Here is a 26,623-nt window from a genome sequence, read left to right on the forward strand (position 1 = left end):
GTATAAACTCGATTTACTTTGCGGTTTGATCCAATCGTAATGCAACTATAGGTTACATTGAGTTCAATCGGATATGCCGAAACATGTGTTTTCATATGATTAACACTTCGTATAACGCTTGGACTAATTCGTCCGACGTTTGCGATGTACCCGCGCCACAACGTTCGCGGTAATTATTACTATTACTAGTATAACTTAAATGAGAATGTCGGTGACATTTCTCTTTTGGCCCCATTTACTATGTAATATTTTCATTTTAGCCCCTTATACTTTTGTTAACATATCCTAACCTTTTATACATTGACACATCTTCCCCTTAAGTTTCTAACTTTTCATTTTTATGTGTCGTCATAAATTCGAAGCGAGTAGTTCATACGTCACAACTTTATACATTTCGTTTAACAGTGTAACACCCCAAAATTTGAATTATTAAATTCGTTAGCATGTTGCCATGTTTAATAAAATGAGATACAATAACTAAGTTAATAAACCTAGTTAAATGCCTATTAGATAAGCTAAATGATGAAACTTGTGGCATTTATGATAGTAAGTTAAACTTGAGGGACTTAGAGTGCCAAACTTGGAAGTTTAATTTATTAAAACAAAAATCACACACACATCCACACAACGTGTGCGTGTGATCGAGCAGGAGAAAAGGGGAAGGGGTGTAAACCCTAACCCACATGAAATCATCAAATTGGAAAAGGATTTGAGGGTTAATTGGATGCATGAACCAAGATTTATGATCACTCAAGCGTTCTTGACACCAAGTAAGTCGAATTTTGCATATTGGTGATGTTTGATTTAGTGGGTTTAGTGTAATTCGTGAATGTAATGCTAAATCTAGTATGAATGATGGTTGCTATGGCTGTATAGACATCAAGATATGTTAAATTTTGAATATGAACATGGATTAGGCAAAACCCACTTGCATGTCAAGGAATGGCTAGAAATTTTGAGGTTTCTACATGTTAATTTGGTTGTTGTTGATGATCTTGTTATGGATAATTGATGTCACAACCATATGTTCATAGTTAGGATGAAATATTGTTATGAACTTGATTGATTGTTAATAAGCTATGTGAAGAATTAGTAGGAATCACGCTTTAAAAGCTTGTACATAATGTGTTACAAATGCGAAACCCGCCAAGTGTTCGATGAAATGCCTAAGAGAACAAATTGTGAAATTATATGAAAGTTGTGGGTAAGTATGTATAGAAAGTGTTTGTAGTCGTTAGCAAAATAATATGTTAAGTGTGCTTACGGTGGAGTTCATATGAGAATTCGGATTGAATGTATGGTGTGGTAAAATTATGCATTAGGAACTTGTACCTTATGCTTCAATGGTGTGATGCTCGCCATGTATTTGATGCGCTAGATTTATGGTAATTAAAAGTGAATGCGTATGAGTGTGAAATGAATAGCTTATTGGTAAACAATAATGTTGGAGTTATGTCGAGAACGTATGTAAGATAATAACTTTGATTAAGTGAATGTTGAACAATGTGGTTGTTAGTTCATGTCTATCTATGATAAAGTTCGACTATGAAGAGTCTATGTAGTTAAAAGTTGGAAATGGATGTGATATGAATGAACATGCGGACTAACTATGATATGGGCATAATGACTTGAAAGGATAGGAATCCCAAATTGAGATGGACCCAAGTATGGAAAGCTAACGGGTCAAGCGGAGGTGAGGAAGCAAGCATGAACACTAACGCTTAAGGTAAGTGATTCCGTAATCACTTCTTAGTTGTTTATGTAATGTTATATGCAATTTAATTATATGTGATAATTGAGGTCGAATAGGAATGAATTGTATGATGTCAATGGAGTATTAAACGGATTTTAGTTTTGATCCGAGCAAGGTAGGTGTGATTAAGAAATAGTAGCTAAGTAGTGGAATTGGTTACTTATGTAAGGAATTCCTTTGTTATTAAGGATAGAGCATAGTTGACTAAAATGCCCTTGATAGGTATATTGGGCAAACGACCTTAGAAGTCGTTTGGAAACGAGCTATTCGATTAGAGTAATGTCTTGGACAAGTATGAAAGCGAAGTATAGGGTTTGGTATGTCATAGTCCACTTAATGCGCAAATACCCATAACGGGTCAAAAATAAGCCTTTGAGCGAAAATGGGTTAAGAGGATGCAAGACGTCCGAGAATTTAATCTTTTATGATAGGTGCCAATGAAATTATTAAAGTTCATATGAGATTGAGGTCAAATAAACAGATTATGTTGATAAATGCACGAACGGGTCAATTAGTTAGAAAATGATAATATGTCGAATGCACGTAAGTTAAGAATTTCCTTAATCCGGAGGTAGGATTTCAAGTTAATATGATAGAATGTGAATTTACAAGCATGTAGGAAGAAACGGGAGGTTAAACGGGTAAACGGTTTAAAAGTTATGCGAGTTTTAGTGGGTGTTTTGTATCTGCACCCGGAGTATGGAACGCCGGGTTTGGGAGTATGGAACGCCGGGCAGAAACCCAAACGCCCATGCTTCACTGTCAAACGCTGGTACCATGTTAAAGTGAACGTCGGGGTGTTCCAAACAAGCCTAGATCACTTTCCTTGAGTTCCTTTGATGTGTGTAAAGCTCCATGTGATAGGTTTATGATCCGGAATCATCACGTAACCTTCCACCACTACCCTACATGTAAAAATGCATCAAAGTAACATGTCTCGATACAAATACGATGCTAAAACATGTAAATATTAACCACTTAGGCGTACCAAAAGCATATGCATCAGATATGTACGTATGTATGTAGGTATAAATATGATTGTATGTAGATATGTAGGTGCGTATGATCAGACGTATGGATATATGAATGCACGAAGTAGGATTTATCGTCTATGAAAAGAATGGGACAGGTATGCATGTATACATGGTTTCAATACGTTTGAGTATGGACATTACTAATGATGTGCTTGAGATTGAAATGTAATGCAGGAATGAGAACGTCAGACTCTTGTAGAATTGAAGCCGAACTCGGAACAAAGGAATCCGAGAGGATAGTCGAATGAATCAAAGTTTATGTTGTCGAATGTTATATGATTTTTAATTTGTATCAGATTATTGTAGTATGACGTTGTCAATGACTAATGGTTAAGTTGTATGTGGCGTCCACAGGTACTACACGGATTTCTTCTGCTGCTAAGGAAGTGAAGCGGACGTAGATCGAGTCAAGAGCAAGGATTGTACGGATAGATCGGTCACATAGTTGAAGTATATAATGTCTAGAAATCTAAATTTTAGTATGAATGTTGTGAATTCTTTTATAGAACGTTTAACATTTTTAGAATTTGGAACCTTCGTGAAAGTAATGTCATTAATAAGGAAAGAAATTTTAAAGCTCTTTTTCCGCTGCGCCATTTTTAAGGTTAAACGTGTTAGGGTGTAACAAGTTGGTATCAGAGCCCTGGTTTGAGAGAATCAAGTAACAGGAGGTAAATACTTGAACTCAAACCGGTGTGCTCTCGTGACCAAGAACCCGTGCAATCCAAGACTCGATCGAGGCCTAAAGGCAAAAGCGAATGTAAGTATGTATTAGATTATGTATTTGAAGGAAACTAATAGTATGTTTTGTGAAGGGTAAGCGCAATTGTTGGAAGAGATGATCCGTGAATGCGGTCTAGGACCGGCATCGAGGCAAGTAATGAAACGAATTGACCCCAGGTACGTAAACCTAGCGTATGGGCGTATGAAATGGTATGGTTAAGCAAGTGAAAGAAAAATTTTGAACAAGTTATGATAACGACATGGTAAATAAGTTTTGAAAATGTTACACGAGCCAAAACTAAATTCTTCGGACATAAGGTGGCGATTACGCGAAGACACGAAACTAGTACGTGGAATGTGTACCTGGCCAGTACACAAGAAACGTATGACGTTCGTGAGACCGTGATAATTATTACAGGTATGTCCGATAGAGTTTGGTAGCAGCTAGGCGTGTGGGTGAAATGGGTAGTAGGACTCTCGGGGGATTGAGAGTACTTTGTAGGAATGAAAGATGTGAATGCAATGCTTGAATCCGTGAGACGGATTCAAGGAATGAAATATACGAATGCAATGCTTGAATCCGCGAGACGGATTCAAGGAATGAAATATGCGAATGCAATGCTTGAATCCGTGAGACGGATTCAAGGAATGAAATATGCGAATACAATGCTTGAATCCGCGAGACGGATTCAAGGAATGAAATATGCGAATGCAATGCTTGAATCCGCGAGACGGATTCAAGGAATGAAAGATACGAATGATGCAAATCCCTTGCGGATTTGGTTAATATAGCGAATGCTATAATAAGCTATGCAAGTCGACCGGTTCAAGTTGAACAAGTCGAGTAAGGATAAGGTACCATCCGTTTAGAACGGGTGGTCGTGAATGCAATGTATGAAGTTCAATCCGTTATACGGATAGAACGAAAGATTTATGTTGAAAGCAATTAACCCGATGTGACCGGGTCGTAAGCGGTATGCTTGAATCTCATTATGAGAGTATATGCCATTACCCCTTTAATTGGGTAATCGAATGTGTAAAGGAAATGAAAGTATATGAGCAAATGGAACTAAAATGTTAGTATTGTAAGCGAAATAAGTATTATGACTAACTTTCAAAATGGGAAGGGCAAGTGTTTGCAAGAAAACACTGGAACAGTGAAGCGATGAGATCGTAAGCATGTCTGAACTGAAAAGGAGTACAAACATGTACCTCGATACGTATGTATATATAAATAATAAGAATGATATATTAAGAAATGGCCATGTATTGACTCGTTATGAATAGGTCTAACACACTAATGTCTTAAGAAGAATTGAGAAAGTATTGATATATAAATGAGGTGATGTGATAAACAACATGTCTGAATGAGATCGAATGAAATGTGTAAATCACAAATTTTATAATGAGATTGGCAGTAATCATGATGCAATAAAGCTACCTAGGACGGTGAAAGAATGCTCATGAATGGAAGCTCATGTTACCAGATGGACAAGATCAACCCTGTTAAGATACGGGTTCGTGAAGGAGCAAGTCAACTCGGGTTGTTACACGTTGGCTCGTGCCAAATTAGCGAGGTTAGTAAATGGTTTAACTTGTGGATGTTAAATAGAAAGTTACATATTGAATAATACTTCTATGCGAACTGGTGGTACTGAATTGAGTGATCGTAACTGTGGAAATTCTGATAGAATATAAGAAACGACAAGTATCGATAAGAAATGCTAACCTTGATGCTCGGCTTGTTGGCCATGTTCATTTGAACAAGGCATTGTAGAAAAGATATGCATGACATAAATAACAATAGTAACCATGGAAATAATGCTTAGTCTTCATGTTAAGTACGGATAAGTAGGTGTAAAAAGGGTGATTTCGGTTGTAATAATAAGTCTTTGAATGATTGCAGTAGGCGTATGATAATATATCGACCCTTCCTATGAGCTTAAAGCTAATCAGAGGTAATGATAATAATGGAATGTTTAGGATAGCTCATAGTGAACAAAATAAAAGATAACATATGATGTATGAGTAGTATGAAATAAATCGATTTATTTTGATTAGTAAATGTATGAATGTAATATGGTTAAATAGGAAGCTAGAAACAAGTTGTGACCTTAGGTCTTTACGAGTAATAATTGTATACATTTGGAATAAGTTCAATAAATGAAATGCTAGTGATAGTATGTACTAGAAACTAGCAATATAAAGTGAAAGACACTAATAAGAGCTCTGGATCAGACCCTGACCTCGTGTGATTATGAAAGTAAATTACTAATTTAAGAAGATAAGGACAATGCGTACGATCATAATTATTCATGATTAAGACTTTTGCAAAGACCCCGAATGACTTATGTTGTAATGTGCCCATTGAATGAGTACAATAGAAAGGTAGGAGTAAGAACGAGAAAGGTTTCGGGGACGAAACCTTCTTTAAGGGGGGTAGACTTGTAACACCCCAAAATTTGAATTATTAAATTCGTTAGCATGTTGCCATGTTTAATAAAATGAGATACAATAACTAAGTTAATAAACCTAGTTAAATGCCTATTAGATAAGCTAAATGATGAAACTTGTGGCATTTATGATAGTAAGTTAAACTTGAGGGACTTAGAGTGCCAAACTTGGAAGTTTAATTTATTAAAACAAAAATCACACACACATCCACACAACGTGTGCGTGTGATCGAGCAGGAGAAAAGGGGAAGGGGTGTAAACCCTAACCCACATGAAATCATCAAATTGGAAAAGGATTTGAGGGTTAATTGGATGCATGAACCAAGATTTATGATCACTCAAGCGTTCTTGACACCAAGTAAGTCGAATTTTGCATATTGGTGATGTTTGATTTAGTGGGTTTAGTGTAATTCGTGAATGTAATGCTAAATCTAGTATGAATGATGGTTGCTATGGCTGTGTAGACATCAAGATATGTTAAATTTTGAATATGAACATGGATTAGGCAAAACCCACTTGCATGTCAAGGAATGGCTAGAAATTTTGAGGTTTCTACATGTTAATTTGGTTGTTGTTGATGATCTTGTTATGGATAATTGATGTCACAACCATATGTTCATAGTTAGGATGAAATATTGTTATGAACTTGATTGATTGTTAATAAGCTATGTGAAGAATTAGTAGGAATCACGCTTTAAAAGCTTGTACATAATGTGTTACAAATGCGAAACCCGCCAAGTGTTCGATGAAATGCCTAAGAGAACAAATTGTGAAATTATATGAAAGTTGTGGGTAAGTATGTATAGAAAGTGTTTGTAGTCGTTAGCAAAATAATATGTTAAGTGTGCTTACGGTGGAGTTCATATGAGAATTCGGATTGAATGTATGGTGTGGTAAAATTATGCATTAGGAACTTGTACCTTATGCTTCAATGGTGTGATGCTCGCCATGTATTTGATGCGCTAGATTTATGGTAATTAAAAGTGAATGCGTATGAGTGTGAAATGAATAGCTTATTGGTAAACAATAATGTTGGAGTTATGTCGAGAACGTATGTAAGATAATAACTTTGATTAAGTGAATGTTGAACAATGTGGTTGTTAGTTCATGTCTATCTATGATAAAGTTCGACTATGAAGAGTCTATGTAGTTAAAAGTTGGAAATGGATGTGATATGAATGAACATGCGGACTAACTATGATATGGGCATAATGACTTGAAAGGATAGGAATCCCAAATTGAGATGGACCCAAGTATGGAAAGCTAACGGGTCAAGCGGAGGTGAGGAAGCAAGCATGAACACTAACGCTTAAGGTAAGTGATTCCGTAATCACTTCTTAGTTGTTTATGTAATGTTATATGCAATTTAATTATATGTGATAATTGAGGTCGAATAGGAATGAATTGTATGATGTCAATGGAGTATTAAACGGATTTTAGTTTTGATCCGAGCAAGGTAGGTGTGATTAAGAAATAGTAGCTAAGTAGTGGAATTGGTTACTTATGTAAGGAATTCCTTTGTTATTAAGGATAGAGCATAGTTGACTAAAATGCCCTTGATAGGTATATTGGGCAAACGACCTTAGAAGTCGTTTGGAAACGAGCTATTCGATTAGAGTAATGTCTTGGACAAGTATGAAAGCGAAGTATAGGGTTTGGTATGTCATAGTCCACTTAATGCGCAAATACCCATAACGGGTCAAAAATAAGCCTTTGAGCGAAAATGGGTTAAGAGGATGCAAGACGTCCGAGAATTTAATCTTTTATGATAGGTGCCAATGAAATTATTAAAGTTCATATGAGATTGAGGTCAAATAAACAGATTATGTTGATAAATGCACGAACGGGTCAATTAGTTAGAAAATGATAATATGCCGAATGCACGTAAGTTAAGAATTTCCTTAATCCGGAGGTAGGATTTCAAGTTAATATGATAGAATGTGAATTTACAAGCATGTAGGAAGAAACGGGAGGTTAAACAGGTAAACGGTTTAAAAGTTATGCGAGTTTTAGTGGGTGTTTTGTATCTGCACCCGGAGTATGGAACGCCGGGTTTGGGAGTATGGAACGCCGGGCAGAAACCCAAACGCCCATGCTTCACTGTCAAACGCTGGTACCATGTTAAAGTGAACGTCGGGGTGTTCCAAACAAGCCTAGATCACTTTCCTTGAGTTCCTTTGATGTGTGTAAAGCTCCATGTGATAGGTTTATGATCCGGAATTATCACGTAACCTTCCACCACTACCCTACATGTAAAAATGCATCAAAGTAACATGTCTCGATACAAATACGATGCTAAAACATGTAAATATTAACCACTTAGGCGTACCAAAAGCATATGCATCAGATATGTACGTATGTATGTAGGTATAAATATGATTGTATGTAGATATGTAGGTGCGTATGATCAGACGTATGGATATATGAATGCACGAAGTAGGATTTATCGTCTATGAAAAGAATGGGACAGGTATGCATGTATACATGGTTTCAATACGTTTGAGTATGGACATTACTAATGATGTGCTTGAGATTGAAATGTAATGCAGGAATGAGAACGTCAGACTCTTGTAGAATTGAAGCCGAACCTTGAAGCCGAACTCGGAACAAAGGAATCCGAGAGGATAGTCGAATGAATCAAAGTTTATGTTGTCGAATGTTATATGATTTTTAATTTGTATCAGATTATTGTAGTATGACGTTGTCAATGACTAATGGTTAAGTTGTATGTGGCGTCCACAGGTACTACACGGATTTCTTCTGCTGCTAAGGAAGTGAAGCGGACGTAGATCGAGTCAAGAGCAAGGATTGTACGGATAGATCGGTCACATAGTTGAAGTATATAATGTCTAGAAATCTAAATTTTAGTATGAATGTTGTGAATTCTTTTATAGAACGTTTAACATTTTTAGAATTTGGAACCTTCGTGAAAGTAATGTCATTAATAAGGAAAGAAATTTTAAAGCTCTTTTTCCGCTGCGCCATTTTTAAGGTTAAACGTGTTAGGGTGTAACAAACAGTACCATATCTTTATATGTATCTTTCGTGTGCTTAAACACGTTAATGTCACCGTGCCAACGCGCTCAACGAACGCTGACGTGCCCTTAAACACGTAGTATAAACGGTGTCCCGCGACAACACAGGAGCACCTTATATTCATTCTCTAACCTAAAAAAACTATTTACTCACATGCTTATTTTTATGGGCGTGTCGGTATAAATTCGCATTTCGACGTAAACAATATAAATTCACGTTTCGGCGTTCGACATAAACGGTTTCCGGAAATGATATATAATATGTTTTCATGCTAATTTTTAGGTACGTTTTCAGTTGGTTTATGTTTGAAGTAAATAAAAAACCTTATTTTCACACGTGCTTATTTTTATTTACGTGTCGGTATAAATTCACATTTCGACATAATTTTTTTCCAGTAACGAGCCGGGTCAAATATAATACGTTTTCATGCTTATTTTTATGTACGTTTTCAGTTGTTCTACGTTTTAACGTTCATGTTACTCTACATTTTGACGCAGCTAAGTCCTGATGCAAATGTAAGGGTGGTGTAGTGCTTAGGTTTCGATTTCGTTTATTTTATGTAGTTTCTTTTATATGATATAAATTCGATTTACTTTACTTTATGTTCTTACTGCAATGCTTATATAGGTCACATTGAGTTATATCGGATACGTCAAAACATACGTTTTCATTTGATTGACGTATTACATAATGCGTGAACCAATCCATTCGATCTTTACGATGTACTCGCGCTGCAATGCGCGCAAACCTTCTTACTAGTTCCATCTTAAGAACTAATCGTTCATTTCTGGTATTTTGCATTAGTTTTCTCTAAAAGACACCTTCCTCGATTTTAAACCTTTATTTATATATTGAATGCCATTATTTTCTTATAATTTAACCATAAAAATTGAATCTGTTAAGAGTAGTTAAACGAACCGCCTGCGGTGTACACATATAATGTATATATGTGTGGGCTATCGAGGGCAAAAGTGAAATTGCACTATTTTTAACGTTATCTTACTAATTTCGTGAAAATAACGTTAAAAGTAGCAGACGGTTAATCATGCAGCATGTGATAGCATTGATAGCCGAAAGACAAAAGGGTACATGCACTAATCGGCCTTTGTCCCGATTGTAGAGTGTTAAGTGTCTTATGTCCAAGGCTTTATGCAAAACTACTATTGAGCCGTGAATCTTACTCGAAGCAGACTCTCTATTCCTACGGGGTAGAGACAAAGCTGTCTACATATTACACTCCTTAAATCCTACCTTAGCTTTGTTGTTGGTAAGATTTAGATATTTAGTGAGTATGATGATGGAGGATGGAGAGTAGTTAAACGAATTTAAAAAAAAAAAAACTAATCTGTTATGACTTCACATTTAGAAAATATTGGTTTCTATATATTACATATCTTCTAGTCGTCTTTATTTTTAGAATTCTTTTTAAACAACAAACATGTCAAGTAAATCTATAAACAAATTGATATTCAAGTCAACACAGACGACATATATCACTAATGTTCATGGAACATTCTAACTTGAACGAGTTAGGCCATCGTAGTTTAATCGTTTTAAATGTTGGTCATTGTCATGTATATTTATTTGACAGAAAAGTACATAGTCACATGTTTCACATTATGTTTATAGTCACGTGTTTATGTTAGTATGTACAACGTATGAATATAGTTTTTCTTATTGTATTTGATTGTCCAATTATCTAAGTTTCCGACCATTCTCACATGTTTCGCATTACGTTCCGGTACGGGAACGTAGAACAAGATCGTAATTCGCTAGTTTATACCTTAAAGAGCATGGCCGGTGGCTATGCCACCACAAAAGGAGTTTTTTTTTTTTTTGTGAAATTAGATATTTTTAGAAGTTGTGTGATGTAAAAAAAACTTTAAATTGAACAAAACAGAAATCACAATAAGTTTGATTAATAGTTATTTCTTTAAATTGTATATAGTCTACACCTTAAAGACAAGACAAAATTGCACAAATCAACCTTTATATTATACAGTAAACTGTACTTCATATCTTTTACTATGAAATCGATAAAGTTCAACCTTTATGTTAATGTTTTGATACATGGTACAACCTTTACCACTAAATATAGGGTATGTTTGGCAAAAGTACCTGGCGGCTGGTAGCTGTAGCTTTTTAGATATATTTGGTGTTTGGCAGAGTAGCTGGAGCTTTTAATAAAATGTATAAAATGATCAAAATGGAAAATTTAAAAGTTTGTGCATTAAAAAGTTCATTATCTTTAGAGGTTAAAATAATCACTTTTTTTCCTTAAAAGCTTGTAGCTCCTTCTAAATGCTACTAGTAGGAGCGTTCAACCAAAAGTTTCAAGCTCCTTCAACCAAACAACACTTTTTATTGAGTGTGAACTTTTTCTTAAAAGCTTAAAGCTGGAAGCTCCTAAAAGCTCCATGCCAAACATACCCATAGTCTAGACACTTTTTAGGTTCGGATGCCCTGCATTATTTTATATACATGTTAAATATGATGTTACTTTTGAAAATTTAGTTTGTTTATCTATGACTCATTCGTACGATTTGCTTCCTACTATATGTTAGGGACTAGATTTTTATTATGATGGATCTCATATTCTGAGATGCCATCTGGATAACTTATCCTTAATGGATATTGCAGGGTTTCGAAGGATCAAGGATCCTTAATATTTCTTATAGTTTCTAACAATTGTTCTCGATATTTTCTTGTGTTTATATGCAGGATAGCAATGTGGTGGACCAAATCTAAGCTGGAATATCGGTGATGGGTTACTGGGAACTAGCACGTGACTGAATTGCCACAGTTGAGAACGAGAAAGTGGGACAAGCGGGTATTTCGGGATTTATTTATTATTGTTATTCAAAAGGGGTTGATCAAGTTTTATTATAGAACAACTGATGTATTGCAAAATACATCATTTATCATGTACAGTTTATTCGGTTTTTATTTAGGATTAGTTAGTTTTAGTTAGGTTATTCGTATATTTGATTCGTTTACGTTTCGCAGGACTTGGTGAATTAAAGTAACGGAAAAGAGGTACAAAACGAGCTAAAAGTGAGAAAACCAAGTGCCGGTTTGGAACGAATGAATGAAAGATTAAAAAGAACAAAAAAAATCGATCATTTGAAGGTGTTGCGGGTCGCGACAATGATGCCAAACAGTTCTGCGTGCCGTGAAGAACAGCTTTGACCGGGTTGACTTGACCTCTTAGTGACGCGGGCCGCGGTATAGTGGGCTTGGGTCTTCGTGGGCCATGAAAGGCCATCAGGTCCAGCTACTTCGTGAATTGGGGTAATATATTTTAAAAAAAATAATTCACAAAGCCATGATAGTGGGCCCAACAGAATCGTAAAAAGTGATTTTGGGGCTTTTGAAAAGATTGATTTATGTTATACTAGGTTAGAATCCCGTGTATTACACGGGTTGATTAAATGTAACTTTATATATTAAATAATAAAAAATTCTATCTTTATGAACCCCGTATATTCTACGGGTTAAGCAAATGTAATTTTATATATCAAATAATAAAAAAGTTATATTTTTAAAAACCATGTGTATTACACATATTAAATAAATGTAATTTTGTGTACTAAATATTAAAAACGTCGTATCTTTAAAAAAACCCGTGTATAATCGGGTTGAATAAATCTACAAAATAATAAAAAATTACATCCTTAAAAACCCTGTATATTACACGTGTTGAATAGATCTAAAAAAAGTTATATCTTTAAAAATCATGTGTGTTACATAGATTAAATAATATATTAAATACTAAATATGTCGTATCTTTAAAAAACCCGTGTGTAGTTGGGTTGAAAAATCTACCAAATAGTAAAAAATTATATCCTTAAATCTAATTTTACATAGCAAATAATAAAAAAAGAGTAAATTACAAGTTTTGTCCTTTATGTTTACACCAAATTGCAGGCGCTGTCCTTTAGCGCAAAAGTTAACAAGTTTTGTCCTTAATGTTTCAAAATCCTGCATGTTATGTCCTTTAGCCTAACCCAGTTAGATTTTTCTGTTAAATTAGATTACACAAGGGTAATTTAGTCTTTTTACCTATTTATTTTATATTATCTATAAAATAAAACAAAATATTCTTAAAAATCTCTCTTTAAACACGACCTTTCTCTTTCTCTCTCTAAAACAAAACCAGTCATACTTACCTTCTCTCTACTCTCTCTCTCTAAGACATCACTACAACCCACCTGCCGTCGCTGACCACCAGCCACCACTGCACCTACCTAAGACAACCACCTCTCTCTATCTTCATCTACCACCATCATATGCCGCCACCACCACCATATGCTGCTACCACCATCGTCTTCACCTCATCCCCTGCAACCACGACTGTCTTCACCACCACCACCGCCGTCTTCATCATCCAACCACCACCTCCTCCACTACAAACACCAACTCCACCACCGCCTCCCCCATCGGAACCCTAACCCCAAATAGATCCGACAACACCAACATCTTCTCTGACATTCCTTCTTCACTGTATACTGCCACCACCCACCGCCGTCTTCACCATCCAACCACCACCTCCTCCACCGCCGCCTCCCCTATCGGCACCCTAACCCCAAATAGATCCGACAACAGCAACATCACAGGTAAGATCAACTGTGGAAGCTTGTTTGATAATTTTGAAGATTTGATTGAATTTGCTGAGGTAAAGTTAATTCTGATGTGAAGGTCTGAGGGTTTTGTTTTTGTTTTTGTTTTTTTTATTTTTTTTTTGAAGTTAAAATGTAAAAGATGCAAACAGTTCTTGAATTTTAGTGCATTGAAAGTAAATAGAGGATTTCATTTGCTGAGTTCTTGTTGTTGGTGGGGGTGAAGTGGTTATGGTGGGTGGATGATGATGGTGATTATAACAGAGAGGTGGGTTTAAATGGTGATTATAGCAGAGAGAGAGGGGATTTCATTTAGTGTGTTGGCTTCCATGATAGAGTTGTCGCAAGTTTGGTTACAAGCTAATGCTTTCACCGGTGCTATACCGGATGTGTCCCAAACAACCTGCAACAAGAGAGAGAAGAGAAAGCATGTGTTAGAGAGAGAGAGGGGGGCATATTTTTTATATTTATAAATCTTTTTATTTTTTATAACCTAGTCCCTCAAACATAAGTTATTTTACAGAATAGCCCCTAAAGAGATGAAATGACAAGAATACCCTCATGTGCAAGACACATGACCAGATTTAACAAAAAAACCTAACTGGGTTTGGCCTAAAGGACATAACGTGCAGGATTTTGAAACATTAAGGACAAAACTTGTTAACTTTTGCGCTAAAGGACAGCGCCTGCAATTTGGTGTAAACATAAAGGACAAAACTTGTAATTTACTCATAGAAAAAACATTGTCAGCGACCACCAACACCGGAAAATCTTGTAAAAACAAAATAAATAATTACACGGGTTGAAAATGTAATTTCACATACTAAATAATAAAACAATATATCTTTAAAAACCTCATTTATTACACAGCTTGAATAAATATAATTTTATATATTAAATAATTAAAAAAATATTATATTTTTAAGAATCTCCTGTATTGTAATTTATATACCAAATAATAAAAAAGTTAAATCTTTAAAAACTCTAAGTATTACACGAGTTGAAACGTAAAACATAGAAAAAAATAACTAAGTCCATCCAGGACCCGCGTGTTGGACGAACTTATCAAACGCGGAAAAATAGATGTGACGCAACGGGCCAATCAAATGGGAAAAAAATATACGAAAAAATGTTGAACCTCACACGCATGTTGCGATGCGTTAACTCACAAAATTTAGAACAAAACGAAAAACTTGGAAAAGATGAAAAGTATGGTGGACTAAAATTGAAAATAAAAAAGAGTTGGGATTAAATTGTAAAAGATGAAAAATTTTGGGTTAAAATAACAAAAACAAAGGGTCTAAATTGCAAAATTGAAGTTATTTATTAATTTTAGATAAAGATAAAGATAAAAATAAGTGATATCTATATATTTATATATTGGTTATTTATTAATATTATTTTTAAAAAAAATTATTAAACAAATATAAATAAAAATTTATAGGGTTGAAGGAGAGAATGACACATGTCCAAAAGATGGTTTCTTTTATTATACTAGATAGATTAAGATTAATATCTTCCTATCTTCCTATGCTAATAAACGAAAATCTTTTTATACACGTGTCATTCTTTGGTGTCTCCTCCCTTTTAATAATAATATTACATATTAATTTTATACACAAAATATAATATAATATTAATTAATATAGTTAGAGATGAACGTCTAAATTCAAATTTATTTAATAATTATCTATAACAAATATAAATGTATCAAATAATATAATAAGTATAATATTATTTAATATAGTTAGAGATCAAACGTATAATTTCAAATTTAATTAAGAGAAAATTGCTAGATTCGTCCCTGAGGTTTTATAACTTTTGCTAGATCAGTCCAAAATCAACTTTTGTTGCTAAAACAGTCACTGGTTATGTTTTCTTTTGCTAATACAGTCCAAAAACCCAACGTCGTTTAATGCTTCTGTTAATGTAAGGGTAAAAGTGACATTCTCTTTCTTTAATTTTATCTTTCTAATGAACCGTCTCCCACACAAACACAAACACAAACACAAACAGAAGCCACCGAATCATCCCCTGTCCCAGAACCCTAATCAATCGTCTCCCACACGAAGATGAATGATAATTGGAGCTACTGGTGTGTTCGAGACCACGAGTGTCCTTTTAATCCAACTGTAGAGTATGGTATGTTGATTCCCATTGTTTGATTAAACCCTAAGCCACTGATTTGTATAATGTTCTAATCTTCTTTGTGATTTGTTGATTTCAGTTAATCACCCAGATTGTTTCAGTCTAAAGTTTCATCATGGTGGAAGTTTTACTGATTTTCCAGACATTAAGTATGAGGGTGGTTTTGTATCTTACATTGACAAGGTGAACTCTGATTTGTTTTCGGTTATGAGTATGAATGATATGCTTGTTTCTTTGGGGTATTCAGATGAAGATATTGTAACTTACCATTTCAAAGTACCTGAAGAAGAAAGTTTGGACTTAGGGTTGAGGCCATTGGGTAATGATTCAGATGTTCTTAATTTGATTAAGTATGTTGAATTAACTAAAGTAATTGAAGTGTATGTTGAACACCTAGAGACTTACCCTAGGATTGTTAGCCAAGATTAAGGTCAGGTAACACAAGAGCCAACATTGGCGGACTTGAGTGATGACAGTGATGAGTATAGTGATGAATCTGATGAGGGTAGTGATAATTCTGTTGAGGGTAGTGATGAATCTGATGAGGGTAGTGATCCAGATTACATTGTTGATGAAAATAACATAGTTGAAGAAGTTATTGTAGATGACATGGAATTATTTAGAGCTGCAGTTGAGCATGAGTCTGTTGAAGACGAGCAAGTGCCAACTGAAGATGTAGAAAATGAAGTCGATGAGGATTTTCAAGGACAACTAGAACCTGATGATGACACCCCACTGCAACGAGTGATTAGGGATGTTAGGAAGAAGAAAAATAAATGTCAGTATTCATTAGATTCTCCATTTTATGTAGGGCAGGCTTTCTATGACAAAGAAGAGCTTATTGATTTGATCAAAGCACATGTTGTGCATACAAGGAGGCAACTACACATACAAAAAAATGACTTGTCAAGATGTCGTGTGGTTTGTATGGGTGGGAATCTTAACATTGATGCTTGTCTAGATAAAGGTAAAGGGGGTGGGAATCTTACACATGGTGGGCCCAGTGTTAGTGAGGGTAATTTGGGAAAAGGCATAAAAGGATGAAGAAGGTAGGTGTAAACATTAATTCTCTTCCAAAAACCAGAAAAAAATATCCAGAACCCATTTGTCACTGGTCACTGCATATAGCCCAAGTTTTCCCAGCTGCAGAGCACAGGCACTGCTTGAGACACATCCATGACAACATGAAAGCAACCTGGAGGGGTGACTTATACAAAAACTTGTTGTTTGGAGTAGCTAGTGCATCTACAACACAAGCATATGAGAAGGCCATGCAGAAAGTGTTAACTGAGAGTAAGGATTTGCATGATTGGATGCTGAAAAATGAACCAAAACACTGGTGCAGGGCATTTTTCTCGGGTAATTAATTTAATACAGTTGTTTAAGTAAAATTATATATATTAAGCTTTTAATGGCTTCATAAGGAACTGCAGGAAGAGCTAAATGTGATATGATCCTGAATAATCATTGTGAAGTTTTTAATAAACAACTTTTGAATGGACGAGACAAACCAATTATCACCTGTTTGGAGCAGATTAGAGAGTATCTGATGAAGAGGATTGTTATTGTCCATAGAATGATTGCATCAAGTAAAGGCCCACTAACACCCAATGCAACCACCAAGTTTGAGGAAATCAAGAGAGATGCAGTTGATTGCACTGTTATATGGTGTGGACCATCCAGGTATCAAGTGTCTGGGCCACATATCATAGAACAAAGGGTTGTAAATATGGAAGAAAGAACTTGCAGTTGCCGAAGATGGGACTTAACTGCCATGCCATGTAGGCATGCAGTTGCTTGCATTTGGAACATGAGGATGAATGGACGCGGTGATGGAATACCATAAAGGTATGTTGATAGATGCTATTGGGTTGACACATGGAAGGTTGTGTATATGAATACAATAGAACCCATAAATGGCAGGGACATGTGGTCAGTTTCTAGATGCCCAACTACATTAGTTGCATCAAAGTATCACAAACAAGCTGGGAGGCCTAAGAAGAAAAGAAAGAAGTCTGCTGTCGAGCTTGAGGAATTGAAGAAAAATGTTGAAACAGGTCCAAAATTGCCAAGGAAGGCAAACTCATTAAGTTGTGGATTGTGTGGTGCACAGGGACATAGCAGAAGAAGATGTAAAAATGGTGGAGCAACAGGTGGTGATGGAAGTGTTGAAGGTGCTTAGAAGTGTTTGGTGGTGATGGAAGTGTTGAAGATGCTTAGAAGTGTTTGGTAATAGAATAGGCTGTTTGTTTTTGTTTGGTTCACTTTTTTGTCGAATGCACAACCGGTACTTGTTTTTTGTATGGTCCATTTATTTGGATGACATTGTCACTTTTTTTGGTATCAATGTATGGTCAGTTTGATTAACATGTGCAGCAATAACACTCATTAACAACAATATTTGATAACCAAGTAACAATCAAGATTCATTAACTACTCCAATTGCATATAATATAATAAAATGATAATCCAAGTAACAATCAACATCATTTTAAGCCTTCTCTTCTTTAATTTCAACTTTCTTGCATCATCTTCCAGCATCATAATCTTGTTATGCAACACGCTTGAATTTTCTTCATGCTGATTAACAGTGTTCAGCAGCCCTTGGATCACCACATCAGTGTTATGTGAAATTGATCGCTCTGCCCAACAAACAAAGCCGCATCCACGTCTGTTTGCCTGTGATTATTAGAATCACCTCAGATTTAACGATGTTCGAATTACAGGGTTCGATTGAGTCAAAATTACACATGCTTACCCGTTTATCGCAGCAGTAGAATCGTCTCCCAGGGTTCGATTGAGTCAACGATGTTCTAATTATAGTTGGAGCCCCGCATTTGCATACCACCATGTCGAGCTTGAAGGATTTGGGAATTAGGGTTTATGGGGTTAAAAAGGGGTATCGCAGATGTTGAAGATAGATGTGTGCTGTTTATATTGAGTTTTAAAGATAATATAATAAATGGAAAAATATTTAAAAGGAAAATGACAACTTTGCCCCCCTGTTAAATACTATATTTGAACGACGTTAGGTTTTTGGACTGTATTAGCAAAAGAAAACATAGCCAGTGACTGTTTTAGCAACAAAAGTTGATATTGGACTGATCTAGCAAAAGTTGTAAAACCTCAGGGACGAATCTAGCAATTTTCTCTTTAATTAATAGTAAATTACTTTTTGAGTCCCTATGTTTTAGTGGTTTTAACCACTTGAATCCAAAATTAAAAAAAAAGTTGAACACTTTGAGTCTCTAACCGCTCATTCACTCCCTTTCTAAAAAATTCAAAAAACCTTTTTGCAAGGTTGAGTTCTCTAAGTTCTCACAACTCGTAGAAGTTTTCATTTTACTCTAACCATATATATTTGTTAAGATAAAATATATTATTTAGATATAAACAATAATTACTAATAAGGTATCAAATCACATGTACAAGTAACGAAAATATAACTGTTCTTTATTTTTACTAATTTATCTAAATAAGTCATTTCATTAGCAAGGATTATATACAAGTTTATAATTTACCTTTTTCGTCACGCAACCCGTGTAATATACGGGGTTGTAAGCTAGTTAAGATATATACAAAAACCCTAATGGAGATAAATATTCTTGGACGCAATCATAAGCAGTCGGGACGAATTGGAAGCATCTGGACACGATAGAAAAAATATATATGTATTAGGGCGGTGGGGGTGGGACTTTTATGTTCCGTGATAAAGGAATGTTCACTCGTGGATAAAACATTTGACCACCGCCACCAACTATTCAACGCGTGATAAAATCCATCCCGTGATGAAATCAACGCGTTATGGGGTGTGAGCAGCGTTGTAAGAATCGCTAGGCGCTAGTCGGGCGGTGGGGTACCGACTAGCGATTAATCGGGATTAATAGGAATTAATCGGATTGAGTTTTTTATATGTAATTTGTAGTTGTATATATACACACACATTAAAAATGTGTAGTTTTTTAAAGTAGACATGTTTTAACCCCTCATTGATCCATTTTTTTAAGTAATTGGAAGAAATTTATATGGTTTGGTCGAAATTTGGCCGACGTCTGGCCAAAATTTGCCCAGAATAGGACCGCCATTGACTGCCTAGCGATTAATCGGCCATTAATCAGTGAACCTCCGATTAGTGATTAATCGGCGATTAATTGGAGACTAGTCGGGATTTTTATAACCATGGGTGTGAGTGATAAATGGATGTGAGGGGGTGTGGGGGTTTATTGTTGGGTGTTGTGAGTGATGACCATTGCCACCAAAAAAGGTTGTGAGTGATGGAAAAATGGTTGATAACATGGCGGAACTTGATTGAGTGCTTGTGAGTGATGGAATTCTATCACTAGTGACCATCCTCACTCCCCTTATAGTTGTGGGGTTTGACGAATAGAGAATAAAGAAAATAATCATTATGGACATGAATTCCATAATTACGTGGGCCATGAAAGGTTTTATATCCAGCAAGTTTACGTGAACGGGGTTTTGGGCCTTTTTATAATTATTTATACATTGTTATGATAGTTTACTAAACCCTAATCATATATAATCTATCATATATGTCACGACCCCCGACCCCATCTGGCCGGAATCGGTGCCGTGAGCAGTCCAGTGGTACCGGTGATTATTTTTGAAAAACATTGCAGCGGAATTTTCATCAGGACCGTGAGTTAGGAGAAATATCAGAGTTTAGAAAACACCGGATTTGATTTAAATAGATGGGATAAGTCCCTATTTTACAATGGTAGCTTTAATAAAGATAATTTTTATTTCATAAAACAATATTTCTTAATTTGATTAAAATAAGCCATTTCTTGATGCCTTTCAGTGCCGTATCCAGTCTTTATTCCAATCTATGGTAATTACCTGAAACATGTTTAAAAAAGGTTTTGTCAGCGGAAAATGCTGAGTGAGATCATTCCATTTTTATAAAATATATTGTTATACCTTACAGTATTAAGGTTTATATATTTATTTGTATTTACCCCACTCAATCAGTATTTTGTCACATGATGGCAGTTCCAATATAACAGCAATAATATCACTCATTGGTTTACTTTCATCCAATAGTGAATTAATCAAATAACTATACTTTACTATTATTCAATTTATCTGTCATTAGGCGATTCCTGTGACGGGATCATATCACTGTTGATCATTTTTCAACTAGTGACTCTGGTTATATCACTGTTGATCATTCTTTCAACTAGTGATTCTAATTATAACACTGTTGATCATTCTCTCAACTAGTGTCTTTGGTCATATCACTGTTGATCATTCTTTCAACTAGTGACGCTGGACATGATGATGTCCTATGACATTACTTTGTCAAATATATTATTTATGGCACTAAATCATGTAATCTAGAATAATGACATTTTATGTCAACTATTATAACTTATCCAATATGTCAATTCACTAATAGTAATATCATGATATAGTAACCTGACTACAAATAGAATACATTATACTTGACTTTATTTTGGTATCCACCATTTAGATTTTATTCTTAAACATACATTAAATTTATTAACAAATTAATGTTAAGATAATATTAGTTATAATTGTGGTCATGCTATTATTAGCTAACCTTCTGGCTAATCGTAAAGAGGATCAAATAATGTATAAAACTTCCATACCAGCAGTTATTATAAAATATAATAATTTAACACTGTAAGTATAACTGGTAACCATTTAGGATTTTTCTAGAAAGCTTTTGTAATATAATTGTATCACAAAAAGGTGATAAAATGTGATAAAAGAGTATCGACTCACAAACGGTGAGAAAAGAGAAATGAACTCACCTTGCAGATTTCTACGGGCAAGGTTTAGTCTACAGATAAGCCTTGATATATTGCCGATTCAATTTGAGCAGAGTCTAGCCTACTGATTTGCCTTGATTAACTTAATAACAATGCACACAAACGGGATTGTAACTAATACAGCAGTTACGTCAATTCACGAGATTAAACCCTCACAACGATTAACAAGTGCAATACTTAACAATTCAATCGGATTCGCAACGAATAACAGAGCATAGTCCGAATTCAAACAGCACTCAAATATTCAAGTCGAAATCGCGATGAATAACAAAGTATAAGCTCAATTTGAGCAGCACCTGGACAATCGTTGGATAGTTACAATCGATCGGATGTTGAATCGTAATAGCGATCGAGTTATTACCCTGATTGCGGCAGCGTTTCATGAATCGTGTGTGTTGTGAACGATTTCTGCTATATCTCAGTGCACAATTCGAATTTTAACATCGAAATAGCTGCAAACTTCAAGTGCCAACCCCACCTATTTATACTGAATTTTTGACTCCCTCGCGTGTCGCGACAGGGAGATGTGTACCTGTCGCGTGGCGCGACGGGTTACTTTTCACCATAGGGTTGCCACGTTTATGGGTAGGCTAGATGAGTCATAAGTTTCGTTAATTTCAATTTCGACAACAGTTTATAGAGATAATCGTCAACAAGGTTTTGCCCCCCTTGAGTTTTAGGGGCCCTGATCCTGATTCTGATTGCTCTGAAACTTCCAGGGTTTATGCAGAATTACTTGGGTGTCTCAATTAGGTTTTCCTATTGAATAAAATAATATAATAAATAATAGTTTTGACGAGGATTGTTACAATATACCACACACATCATTCTTGGACGGAAAGTATGGCTGTTTAAAAAGCCCGTGGCTCGAGGCTCACTCGAAATTCGCTCGAAAAAAGTTTGAAAAAAGCTCGGCTCGAAACATTGATTTAAAAGATGTAGATAACAATAAATCTTTTCTTCTTCATTTTATAGTTCGCTTAAAATTACTATTCTGTTTAAAAAGTTTTGTGGCTCGAGGCTCGCTCGAAAAAAGTCCGAAAAAAGCTCGGCTCGAAGTCAGGTCGGTTTTAAAAGAGCCGACTCGGCTCGATTCGATTTTTAAACGAGCCGAGCCTGAGCCCACCCTGGTTCGGTTCAGCTCGACTCATTTACAGCCCTAACGGAAAGGAATCAGCTGGACATACTTGGACGAAATTACATGGGCCGTCATAGGGGTTGAGCCCAGCGAATTTCATATACAACGTGATGTTGGGCTTTTAACAATTATTTAATGCAATGTCATGATGATATTAAAACCCTAAGCAACATATGCATCGACTAGAGCCTTCCGGACGAATTGAGGAAGATTGTTTCGCAAGCTTTGAAGTTCAAGAATTATTGGAGTCAAGTCGGAAGCGGAAGTTGAAGCTTTACGGGTTCTAACTCTCCGAGTTCTTCTTGTTTTCTAATTTTTCTTATTTTACTTCGATGAATTCAGAATTTGAACTTTGTGTTCTTATTTGTAAGACCATGTTTCTTGGCTAATTTTCTAGACTATCTAGGTTGCGATGAACTTTTGAATAAAAGTATGGTTTTTTATCGTTTGTTAATGTGTTTTATGGTTTTATCCTGAAAAGTAACAAACTTTGGAATATTTATTTAATGTGCACGCGTATTTAATCTTGTTAGAATCTGATTACATGTTTCACTTGCGTTTTTGTGGATGTCTTCCATGTATGAATGCTAGTTAGGTCATGAATTGTGTGTTAGTGACTAGTTTACAGTTATTTGTGCACGATTTTCTGTAGAAACTGTGATTAAGGTTTTGAATAGGATTTAATATTCTACTAATCTTTATATGTGTAAGGTGAGAGATTGTCGGTTCGTCTTTTATGTTAGATTGCTAGGGTTAGATACTTCGTAAGAACGTCCATTAGTTAGCTTTCATTATTTGCTTACCGAGTTAAATCAGTTTCCTTAATTGCCTTAGATTTTCAACCGTGAGGTAGTTAGTCATATTAGGGCACTCTTCTAGATAATTAGACAACCATAGGGGAGTCTAATCAACCGGTAGTTTTAACAGGCTTCTAGAGTTCCATAGGTGTCTTCCTGAGAAGGGTCGGGGGTCCTGTTCGGTTTCTCTTAGGGTTTAGCACTTAACGATCCCGGTTCCATAACACATTAGCATCTGATAGAAACCATACGATATCAATTGAGATTCCAACCTAGGTAGTTATTCGTCATCATTGATCTAAATTCTCGTTTAAGTCGCATCTTAGTTGTTTACTTTATTTAATTTTATTGCAAATTAGGATTTTTAGAACACCCCCCCCCCCTTAAAATATAAAATCAATTTAGTCGTGCCAGTCGATCAAGTCTATAGAGTCTAGTTTACGTAATTAGAGAGTCTTGTGCGTTCGATACTCAGACATACATAAGTTATACTATATTGACCGGTACACCTGCCGGTTGTGTGGTCTAGGTTAGAGAGTCTTAGTTCTATAAATTTATAGCTTAGCGTGTCTAATTTAGAGTTTAATTTAGTTAATTTGTTTAGACCATTTTTAGCACATCAACAACACACACACATCTGTATACACACAACAAGCAGAGATCTCACACTCAAACACTCATAGCGATTACACATTCATTGTACCACACTTGATCTACATCCGAAGTTGTATTTGAACTCATTGGTTAATATAGTCGATAGCCGATAGTTTTCACCACCTGAGGTTTTTATGCATGCGGTCTATTAGTGATCAAGGGCTTTTCCTCCTATAAATCATCGTGCATTAGCTATATTTCTCGTTCATTATTTGTTTCATTTAGTTAAGCACTCTACCTCACGAACAACTTTAGTTACATTATCCTTAAACCGATCTATGACCAAAACACTGTAGAGTTAAAACTGTTTTGTGCATGTTGAACTATTTTGAAACTTTTGAGAAAACATTATTTATGGTATGCTTTTGAAAAATTAAGAAAATCACTTATGTGTCATCGTGACATCATTTGATTTCATTTATCTGAGGATCTTAGTGCATGGTGGACATAGTTCATAGACCGTATATAGAAATAGTTCTATGGAGGTACCACACATGGGTCATTGTGGCACCAATAACATGATAATTGTAATTAGTCTTCTCCAACCAGGGGTGGACTCACGTGATGCGGGTCGGGGTCCATGGACCCTAATTTTTTTTTTAAAAAAAAATAGAAGAATCGATATTTTAAATTTTTCAAAGACCCAATAAAATAAATTAGTTGGACCCTGTAGTATTAAAAACAAAGATGATATGGTGGTAAATCTCCTTGTTTTCCAATAAGTAGATCTCAAGTTCAAGTCTTACATCTCTTGTTTTTTAGTTTATTTTTTCCATAAAAACTAAACTTGTGTTTTAAAACACCACAACCACCCATTGATCCTCTAATTTGCTTTTTTAAAATGATAAATTTAATGTCTCTGAATAATTTTATTTCACATTTGATTACCAAATAAGACTTTCAACATATAGTGGCGTTAAAAAAAAAAAGCTTAAACAAAATTTTGAACTTATGTGAAGTAGTTGTGTTGTTTAGGCAGCTATTGGCTTCAAGCAACTTATTAATCACCACAATTTGCTAACTTGATTCTTAATAATGTAGTGGTTTCATGTCCACTAAATGCTTCTACATTATTTCCTAGCCTCGACCCGACCCGACCCGACTACGATGACCGACCCGAAAATTTTAATGTTTCGTTGTGAAAAATTCTAACACAAAAAAAGAGACCCAGTGAAAAAAAATCATAAGTCCGCCACTGCCTTCAACGACACAATTCTAAATATGTTCCTTGCATTTAGGGCAACTGAAATTAGTCTCCTCCAGTTGTTGTAGTATAATTCATATTTTTAGAAACGATCACACACATACACTCACTAATTATACTAATTATACACCACATATAATCCATCTAAATAATCTGAGTAAGGGTGTGCAAAGTCAGTTCACCGTGGGTTTGGTTAACCAAGGGTCCAATTAATTGAAAAGTATTAACCATAATCGATGGTCGGTTAACCGTTGTTCAGTTAACCATTGGTTATGGATCGGTTTCAGTTAATTATCCAATGTATATAAAACTTGTAAAATATAAACTCATAAATATAAAACTTACAAAATTATATAGATACCACATGCATATTGAATTCATCAAAAAATCAAAAGTAGAGAGCGTGATGAAACAATGGTTAACCGGACAGGGTTAACACACTGGTCTCATCAAGAAGGGTTAACCCCTTCCTCTCGAGGATCGCTGGCTAGATCGTCCGCCGGTTGATCTCCTGCACAAGGAAACAAGTCGTGACTCGTAACAAGGAGGATGGGTGGGGGGTGCTCCTTGTTACCACTCTTCGGCGTGAGAATCAGTAATTTGCTTGGGAAGCAAAGTGTGATAGTAGTAGTAGTGAGAGGGTTGTGAAGAGATACCTCAAACATGTTTTGGGGTTGTTATTTATAGCTGAGGAGTGAAGGAGGAGTTGAAAGGACGGACTGACGACGTGCAGCCCTTATGCAGGTGTGTCAGGCTTGTCGGTTGTGGAGGTGAAGCCACGTCCTACTGCAGTGTCAGTCTGTCGCTTACGTATGGCCTGACAGGCGACTGTCATTGGTGCCACTCGCTCTGTACTTTCAGTCCCACTTGCCTTGTGGGCGGGACGCGGTGCCGCGCCGCATCGCTACCCGTGGTAACTGCCGTTGTTCCCGCGTTGTCCTTCTGGAAAAGACTGTGGGATGCGGTGCCAGGCCGCATCGCCCCTTGTGGTAACTGTTGCTGTTATCCAGATCCATTGTATTGATAGAAGTGTTCATAGGATGCGGTGCTAGGCCGCATCGCTATGCGTACACCGTTTTCATACACTAGATGCGGTGCCACGCCGCATTGTTATATCGTTCTCATACTCCAGGTAAGTCCTCTTCCATCATTGGGCAGATTGGATTCGACCTCTGTGTTCGCACGTGCCCGCACGGACACAGATAAGTCTTTAGCTAGTGGGGGTTTTGATAAGGGTAATGGTCACTC

At 35.8% G+C, this 26,623-nt stretch overlaps 2 long non-coding RNA genes across 7 annotated transcripts; both read left to right on the forward strand.

Moving 5' to 3' along the window:
- The first annotated feature begins 418 nt into the window (after nucleotides 1-418).
- Nucleotides 419-3,369, forward strand: LOC110904193. Of its 3 annotated transcripts, XR_004879571.1 has the most exons (3): nucleotides 419-770; nucleotides 1,636-1,726; nucleotides 2,802-3,369. It is a non-coding gene; the product is annotated as an uncharacterized LOC110904193 (long non-coding RNA). The 3 variants fall into 3 exon arrangements; XR_004879569.1 differs by having other exon boundaries at nucleotides 1,636-3,369; XR_004879570.1 differs by having other exon boundaries at nucleotides 1,641-3,369.
- A 1,062-nt stretch (nucleotides 3,370-4,431) lies between these two features.
- Nucleotides 4,432-8,933, forward strand: LOC110904192. Of its 4 annotated transcripts, none has more exons than XR_002572394.2 (3): nucleotides 4,432-6,321; nucleotides 7,187-7,277; nucleotides 8,353-8,933. It is a non-coding gene; the product is annotated as an uncharacterized LOC110904192 (long non-coding RNA). The 4 variants fall into 4 exon arrangements; XR_004879568.1 differs by having other exon boundaries at nucleotides 8,361-8,933; XR_004879566.1 differs by having other exon boundaries at nucleotides 7,187-8,933.
- The last annotated feature ends 17,690 nt before the right edge of the window (nucleotides 8,934-26,623 follow it).

The sequence above is a fragment of the Helianthus annuus genome, chromosome 14 (genome assembly GCF_002127325.2).
Source record: "Helianthus annuus cultivar XRQ/B chromosome 14, HanXRQr2.0-SUNRISE, whole genome shotgun sequence".
In the NCBI taxonomy this organism is placed as follows: Eukaryota; Viridiplantae; Streptophyta; class Magnoliopsida; order Asterales; family Asteraceae; genus Helianthus; species Helianthus annuus.